At 34.9% G+C, this 9,071-nt stretch overlaps 1 long non-coding RNA gene across 1 annotated transcript; it reads left to right on the plus strand.

Annotated features, from left to right (window-relative positions):
- Positions 1–627: 627 nt before the first annotated feature.
- LOC148055850 (uncharacterized) lies at positions 628–8,641 on the plus strand. The gene is made up of 3 exons (XR_015704629.1): positions 628–2,014; positions 6,636–6,717; positions 8,156–8,641. It is a non-coding gene; the product is annotated as an uncharacterized LOC148055850 (long non-coding RNA).
- Positions 8,642–9,071: the final 430 nt, after the last annotated feature.

Genomic DNA, 9,071 nt, shown 5'->3' on the forward strand with positions numbered 1-9,071 from the left:
TTTCTTTGTTGTTGTGTGGTGTGTGTTTTTTCCTTTTTTTTTTTTTTTTTTCTTTTGGTGGGTATATTCCTGCTTAATTTTTGTACAGATAGTATCATCATTGCTTTGCTATTTTTTTCAGCATTGTATAAACATTGTAACTAAGAGGCTACAAGCTCCTCCTCTAACAAACTACAACATTTTGGGAGGAAGAACATTTTCTCAGTGCAAAATGGGAAAATAAACTTTGCAAAATTGTTTTTCATCCAATTACACTCCTCAACAATGCAGGTGATTTTAAAAAAATTCCTCTTTCTTCAAAAACTTTACTTTTTGGTAATTTACTGATAATGTTTTACTTATAATAACCCATTAGCACCATGATGATTAATTACTTTCCAGCAAATATGTGGGAGTCATGATAGGAGTGAAAACCGGGATACAACTTGGTTTTTATCAAAATAATTTGATGCTTAAACTGCATTCAGAGAATTGATATTTTCTATTTTTGAAACACTAATTTCTGAGCAACTGTAAACAGACATAGAGAGCAGTCAATCAAAATGTAATATTAAAGCTCTTTCATTAGAGAAATAAGATTTTTATCAACGCTGTATATACATCATGCATAGGGAAAAAAAAAAGTTTCTGTCTTATTTTTGCAGTGACAACACCCACAAGCATATCATTAAGAAGTGATATTTGAGGTACAGATGTTTACAGAAATGCCACATCTAGAATTTTCCATCATATTATCAGGCTAGGCAAAAAAAGTTTTAAGAAGTATTCAAGAGTTCACCTACTAATAATTATTTAATTTTAATCATGTTCTCTGTTCCAGCATTTAAACACATTGTTCTTTGGTTGATTAATTCATTGTTCTCATCTTTAAGAGGCTTTTGGATCACAGAATCCCTAATTTCAGTTTGGAATATGGTGCCTTTAAATAGTCTCCTACTGCCTTACCCATACCACTGTATCTTTTTCTCCTAGTTGTCTTTCATGGGCTAGTATATTAGACCCTTGTAAATTCACAGAAGATAGACTGAAAAACAGTAAGCTGAATAATATTATAAAGGCTTGAGACTGTTTGAGATTCCTTTCCTAACTCTCTATGCTGCTGGCATCCACTTATAATATGGCTAGCACACTAAACAGGTAATGGTGTAGAGCAACAAATGTAAAAAAAAAACAACAAAACAAAACACATTTGGCAAAAATGGCACAAAAAATTGTTCTCATGCACATATTATAAGAGAGTTATTTTTACATGGAATATGTTCAGAAATATTTAGAACTCCAGTGGTCGTGGTTTTTGGGTTTTTTTTTTTGTTTTTTTTTTAAGAAGAAACCTTTTGTTTATTTATCCAGAGACATTTTAGAAATACAGGACACAGAGCAGGAAGGAGACTCAGAAACTATTGTGTTCACACATCTAACCTTGGAAGGAAAACACATTATTTTATTAAATGGCTATATATGTATTTATGATAAAAACAACAAAAAAATACAATATATAATATAGGAAATTAGGCTAAGCCCTGTCTATTTTATTTCATTTAAAAACACATCCTGAAAGTTTTATACATAAAAAGGGAGGGAACTTGGAACTAATTAGTTCAGGTACTACAATTAACTTAATTATCATAAGGTAGTCATACCAGCTTTATTAAATTTGACATTAGAAGAAGTCATTTTCAAGGTTTTGGAACATTTTCCATCTTGAAAATATTATTAAGGACACATTTTGAGAGAAGGATAATTTATTATAATTTGTTACATTTAAACTAGAGGATTGGTAAATCCAGAGAACTAAGTTCTTTATTGCATCTATGTATTTGTCACACCTGACAGGTGAAAGTTCAGAAGTAGAGTTGCTCTCTTTCTCTTTTTAAGAAAGAAGTAAGGTCAACAGAGATTAAAGGATAGGAACAGAGGAGTGTAAAACAAGCAGCACTGAGCACGTCAGAAGACATCCAGTCCAAAGCTGGAGCAATTGTCCATCCTTCCTTCACTGTACAGACATGGCATTCAGGTATCTCCCAAGTAATTTTGATGCCGTGATACTTCTAACAGACTTTTTTCCATAATGTGGTATAATTTATTGTTCTGCTATATAGAGCTGGGACCTAAATTTTATGTGATAACGTACACTGGTAAACTCATTTTAAGTTCATCAGTCAAGGATGTGTGGAAACCCAGTAAAAGCTCCAAGGGACAATTTCCCACCAGGAGAAATTCCAATTTATAATTTATTTTGTAGTATTACCTTTATCACTCTTCAACATCTGTTGTGCTTTCAAATTTGCACATAGAATACAGAATGTATTGATTCAGAAGAACTCAACAGCCTTACATAAATACTTAGCTTGCGTAGTTAATGCAGAAAAAATAAGAGCAACATAATGAAAACAAATTTAAGCTTAAGAACAGTCTTTTGTCTGTAATATGAAATACATGCTTTTCACTTAGAGTGAGATACTAAGTCCTAGAAACATATATTGTGCCTCATAGGAAAGAACACCCTTCACGGCATAGTAAGGGTGTAATTATTGATAAAAGCATTTGGATAAAGAAAGTTTATTTTCTAACTTAAATATTATTAAAGCATATGCCAAGTCAAAAGAGAAAATTGCATGGATGAGATTACTCAACAGCCAAATTATACTTCTACTTTTTGTTTGCTGAATACCTTAAATATAAAACTTTCACAGAAGATGAAATGGAACTTCTTACAATTTTCTACTCATATTAACCTTTTTTTTTTCTGGTTTGTTTATTTCTTTCAGAATTCTGTATCACATTGTTTAAAAGTGCTGCAACTTAACTGATTGGGTTCTGAGACATATATCAGTAGAGGAAATTTCAAGTAATTGGAAAGAAAGAGGCCTTTTTCCAGGATTTTTTTTTTTTCCATGTTAAGACGATGAACTTTGGGTAGATATTTCCATCAGAATTTTCTCTGGTCAGAAGAAAACATTAGCTGACTTCTAAAAAATCACTCTCTATATATCTTTAGGAATGTAGGCATACTACACAGAAACTCCTACAAAGATGTCAAGAAAAAGGTTAGAATTCTGATCAAATTTGAGCATTTGCTTATCTTACATTAGGAGAATAATTACAGTGATTTCTGGAGAAATTAATGTATTACCAAAGCATTTACCTAATCAGGACTGTTTCTTTTTTTTTTAATTTATTTTGTCTTTTGCCTTTCAGCCCATTTTGCAAGGTCCTAATTCTAGAAAGTATTTCAAATTAACACATACAGATTTAACATTAGCAGAACTTGTTATTCAGTACAGTTGAAACTGCCTGTTCACAGGTCTGGTTCGCCTCCTTTCTCCTGAGCCTGGTTCTTATTTTGGTGCAGATCTGTAACAAGAACTTTATTAGAAAAAAATATTTTTAACAGAATCTAGGTTTTTTGCTTTTAGAAAAATAATTTTCTGGCAATTAATTCTGAATAATAATGGTACATTAAAAATAATTTCATTATTTGTCACTTATTGATTTAACCTGTTCCATAACTCTGTATATAAACAAACCAAAATGTTGGAAAAATAGAAGAAACTAAATTATAACAAATAAGAAACAGTTTTCTATTTGATATTTCTGTACAAGCTTGTTCTTGAGTCGCAGGCAATGAACCCTCCTTGTTTAATAAACACATCTTGGTTTTATATGCTTTTAAATTGAAATTACTTACTCATTTTAACCTAAGGTATATTTTTTACTGTTTTGTACTGTGGTCTAGGTCTAACAAAGCATTTAGGAGCATAAAGTATTGTTTAGTTGCAACAGGAGATAAAAGTCTAGAAAGCAATGCAAGAAAACAGCTGTTTATGGCATTTCCTGTTGTCTGGCTTAAACATCACAGTGCCCCAAGCATTACTTTTCTGAATGCTCGATGCTTACATCAGCATTGTGAATTAGATTCTTAGGACTCTCTGAGTAAATTTTAGGCACTGCTGGGTGTTGCAGCACCAGGTCCTCTATTGGAGCTGGGCCTCTTTGACTAACTTGGCCAATGGTGACTTGTGAAAGAAACATATTCCCTGTTAAGGAACTGCAAAAGTCCTTTTGATTCTGGTGTCAGTGCTCCTGAGGGAACAATAGCCTTCAGGTTCCAGCCAATTAGCAGTCTGCTGCTACACTCAAATTACTTTAGTGCAGGAGCGAATAGAGATAAGTGACTAGAGGATGAAACAAACCATCCATATTGCTGCAGGTGTAAACCAAAACCCACTAGCTCAGACTTTATACTTGTGTCAAAGAATCATTATATTCTATTACACAAGTATATATATATATATAAAAATTGTGATTGTATATATATAATGAGTGATTTCAGCATTGTTCAATGGCTGAGGTCGGGCCTCTTTGGAATTGTCTCAATTATGCTCTTGTCTTTTACAGCTTCAGTAAAGATTCCTCTTTTCTAAGACTTCTCTCAACAGTGTGAGATTTTTACTGTTGAGAAAACAGTACTGTAATCTTCTAAGGGTGCTTGCCCACTATAAAAAAAAAAAACAAGCCAACAACTTCCTTGTTTGCTATTGAGCAGGTTCTGAGTTTGCACACATTTACAATGGTGGGTGATATGAAAATAAGTATCTATAGAGTAGATACCTTGTTCTGAGACAACCACCCTAAGTATCCTTTACGGAGAGATGGAGAGAAATATGCAGTGCTAAGACACAGTTGATCTAATCTGAAGTAAACATCTGAAAACATCATGAACTATGTGATAAAGTATCCATCCACCCACTGTCAATAAAGAACTAGCCAGCTTACACAGATGTTTTCATCACAGATGTCTAAATTTAGATGAGCTCTTTCTGTGAAACTTAATAGAACAAAAAAAAATATTTAAAATTATGTTTCTTTTTCATTTCCATATATATGAAAAGAATCTATTATTTGAAACTTCCGTTCAGCTAGATTTCGAGAAAAATGTTCATCAGTTTCATTTCCAATGAACAACACAAGACCAGTTAGTGTATAGGACATCTTATAAAACACACCAATAGATGCTTTGTGCAACATAATATTGGAAACGCAGGCGGTCATCCCTGGACTGGATCCCATCACTTCCCACCATAATTATAAATGCAAATCTGTACTATGAGTATTATGGGTTTTTTAGCTTAAAGTAAACATAACATTTTAAACATATTTGGGTGAATCTCATTTCAATAATATTTCTCATTCTTCAGTTTACTCCAACCTTACAGCTGTAGCTCTTCTCTTTGTACCAGGATTTCTTTGTATTGAGATTCACCTTGTACCAAGATTTCAGCTGCTGCTTTCATTTTTTGTTTGGCTTCCTCTTATCATCCCAAAGTTTCATTACTTTTATTTATGTAGTAATTGCAGTACCTCAAGCACATATGCTTTTATTTGTTATTAACTTTATCTTTTCAACCTGATTTTCTCCAAAATAGCAGGTCCTAGCTCTGCTGGCACAGAGCAGCTTAAATAAACAAAAGAGCTCTATGAATGGGTTTTCCCTGGTCTGCTAACATATGGTAGTTCATCTTCTCTCTTCCAACATTCAAGACTTGCAGCTTATACTGTGAAATATAAATTAAGCTCACTATTAAGTGCTCGTTGTTTCAAAACAACAAATGATAATATACTCTGAGAATGTTTGGGGGGCGGGGATTTGATCCATTTTGCCCAAATGAAGGAAAAGAAAAAAAAGAAAAAAAAAAAAAAGCAGCAACCTTGCTCTGAATTGGAACTAAGAAAAGCATCCAGCATAGATCACTTTTAGGTATCCTTCATCTGATGCTTCTCGTTATTGCACAAGGGACTGTAAGGCAGAGAAAAGGAAGGTCAGAGAACACTCATCTCACAATCTTTTTTTTCTCCATAACCTACAGCGGAGGGTTCAGATTAAGGATTTTTCAATGGCTAGAATGGTTTATAAAAGCATTATGTTCAAATGACACGATTGTCATCTGCCAGGTTATGGCATACTCCAGCTATGAGACATTCAGACTTGATATATGATGATACTGAAGAAAAACCCTTTAGGGAAAGGGAAAAAATGCACCTGTGTATTTTGATGGATAAAAAGTAGGACTTTACAACAATCCAATAAAAGTTCTTGGGGTATTAGGACATCAAATATAAAGAGCTGTTCCAGCAAAACCGGGGCACATGGTCCCCTGTGACATATTTAAAAGATTCCTGTAACTTTAGAATAGATGGCTACTTTTATGACATGCAACACAATTTAGTGACTACAGATGAGTAATACACTTCATTTTACAACTAGGAAACATAATGAAAAGCCAAATTTATCTTCTCTCCCCCCACCCCCCCGCTTAATGACAGCATTACTTAAAATGAATAAAGATTGTGCAGTAATACAAGAATTATTAGTAGACCAATTAATATGCAGCTCATAAGAAAAAAGAATTATCTTGGCTTTCTCAAATTTGGATGCTTCTAAAACCTTGGCATTTTTTTTTTCTTGGTAGCTATTTCATTAATAGGTTAAAAAAAGAAAAGCAAAAATTGAAGGCCTAATCCTTCATTTACTTTGGTAAAGTTTTCTGTTGAATGCAATGGGAGCTTTAGCTAGGAAGGAATAATAAGATCAAGACCTCATTATCCATGGATTAACATTTCTGTCATTTTAATAGGTGCAGAAACATTTAATTTATTATTTGACATGTGCCATACAAATCTGGAGCAGTTACATTACATTACAGTACATCACTGAAGGTGAGTAAAGAAATGGCTCACTAATGTCACATCCAATTCCTGTGCTCCCCTCCCAAAACGACACTGTTGAAATTGCTTCAAATTCAAGTATCTATATCATCATATTAATGACCTGGTACAAAAATGCACACATAAGTATGTATCTCCATGTATTCATTCATAGCTCTAGAAAAACATGAGATAGAAAATAAAGATTACCTTTTCTCTTTACATTCATTGCCCAAGTATTTGTTTGAGGACTAAGTGTGAAGTCCACCACAAGAGACCATGCTGAGAAGAAATAAAGTTCTGTTCTGCCCCTCCCCACGGTGGCAGGGCCCCACCGGGATAGGGCTGCTCTCTCTCAGGGTGCCAGGGTGGCCTTGGTTGGTTGGAGCTGGTTGGAGCAACAACAGCCCTTTGTGTCATAGGGCAAGGAGGGAACCTTCTGCCTCCCCTGTAGGCCCCCCTGAAGGAGATGGTGGGGGAGAAATGCACCCTCAGACTCCCAAACGGGACCCCTGGCCAAGGGGGCTGTACCCTCTGTGGGCACAGTGCTCTTCTCAGTGAGGTCTGTGAGGCCCTGCTGAGGGAGTTATGGTCACAGTCCCAAGCCCAGCATCCTTGAGGACAATGACACTGGCAACCTTCAGGCCCAGAGGGAGCATTTTATGGACCATTTTTGAGGCCCGTTTGAGTATTTTATCCGCATCATTAGTGAGTTTTTTCTATACTGACAGTTTAGACTATTAGACAGTTAAAACATTAACCGGACTAACAGCAAACCCATAGCTCCATATATGTATGTGTGGACTGTTCCCTTTCACCCACAGCAAGAGTCTGAGGCTGCTGCTCTGCCCCTTCTGCATAGCCTTTCTATGGTACTTCCCCATAGCATCACATTTCTTTCCACACCCACCATGCAGGCACAGACTTTAATCATTTCTCTCTTCAGCATTTTCTTCTGCTACTGTGGGTCCCCACTAACCCTTACAGGGCCATATAACCACAGAAAAAACTCCATAGCTCCACAGGATAATTCATCTCACCTAAATCTGGATGTTAGTGCCTGTCCCAAAGTCCCTGTCTCTTTCTAGTCATTATGTGCAGATTTATATAAAAGTCTATACAAATGTCTGAAGCTGGTTGAGGTTAATTCAATGCTTGTGGTTTTGTCAAAGCTAGTCATCTAGGTTTCTACAGCCAATGGAAAGAGGCAGATACATGTCAAAGGAAAATTACCTATGCAGTTCTCTCAGGACTGAATCAAATTACCATCAGGTAGTCTTAACAGCCTGTATTGAGTAACCTAAATTAGACACCAACATTTTCTAAGGCTAAATTTAGATAATATAAATCCTACCATACACCTGTGTTTGGAAAGCTGCTAGAATGTTCATACTAGTCACTAAAGTGGGTAGTTATTTCTGCACTGTAAGAGTTGGTTTTTTTCCCTCAGCTTCTCCAGAGAGGGACAAGAAGGAACTGGGAGGAAGTCTGTGTCAACAGTTCTAAACAAGGAAGAAGATAACAATTGTTGTAAATGGACTGGTATCTCGAAACATATAGAAAGCATTATACAAGACAGGTGAACTGAACTGCAGAAATGAAAATAAGAATCAGTAAGCTCATGAGAATTGTAGGAATATATCAAGAATGAGTGAAAAGGGAACAAAGAGTAAAGAACTAATAGAAGACAGAATCAGTAGATTAGGAAAAAAATTAATGTAAAGGAAAAAGAGGAATGTAGCTGGGAAAAAAAGGATGTGATGAAACATGTAGAACACTACGGTGAATGTTTAATGGATTGATTTCATGGTCTACTTGTGCTTAAAGTATTAGTGTAAAACTGTTACACTTGACTTTGCCAATTCTTTATATTTTCTTGTGCAGACATTTTCAAGTGCAGACCAGATCTACATAAGTAAACCTGTGTTGTGTCATGTTTGACCCATCATGTTTCTATAGATTACATCCTAATCACTCTAAAGCTCACTCTTGTGCAGGTTTCTAGAAATGTGTTTGACCTTTAATTAAATACCTTTTCTCAAGGCAAATGAGTTTTGTTAATCTCTTGAGTACTTCCTTCAGACAGATTCCACTGAATAGTATATTGTATGAAAAACAAACAAACAAACAAAACCCAAAAAACTAAAAGTGTTTCTCTTTCCTAGATTGTAGAAAAAAAGCTTTTATTTTTCAACTCCTGTGAAGAAAACTATTTTTGTTTCCTTTTAGCAGTTATTTTCTCACTTTTAGTGATACTTGCTCCTGGGTTTCTTCAAATATTTCATGTTATTATACCACATAAATATATATTTATTTAGCTGTTCTCTGTTACCTTTTCTCATATGGTCTCAAACAGCTCACTGTCA

The sequence above is a fragment of the Nipponia nippon genome, unplaced genomic scaffold (genome assembly GCF_047370975.1).
Source record: "Nipponia nippon isolate SJK-2023a ecotype South Korea unplaced genomic scaffold, ASM4737097v1 scaffold_2, whole genome shotgun sequence".
Taxonomy (NCBI): domain Eukaryota; kingdom Metazoa; phylum Chordata; class Aves; order Pelecaniformes; family Threskiornithidae; genus Nipponia; species Nipponia nippon.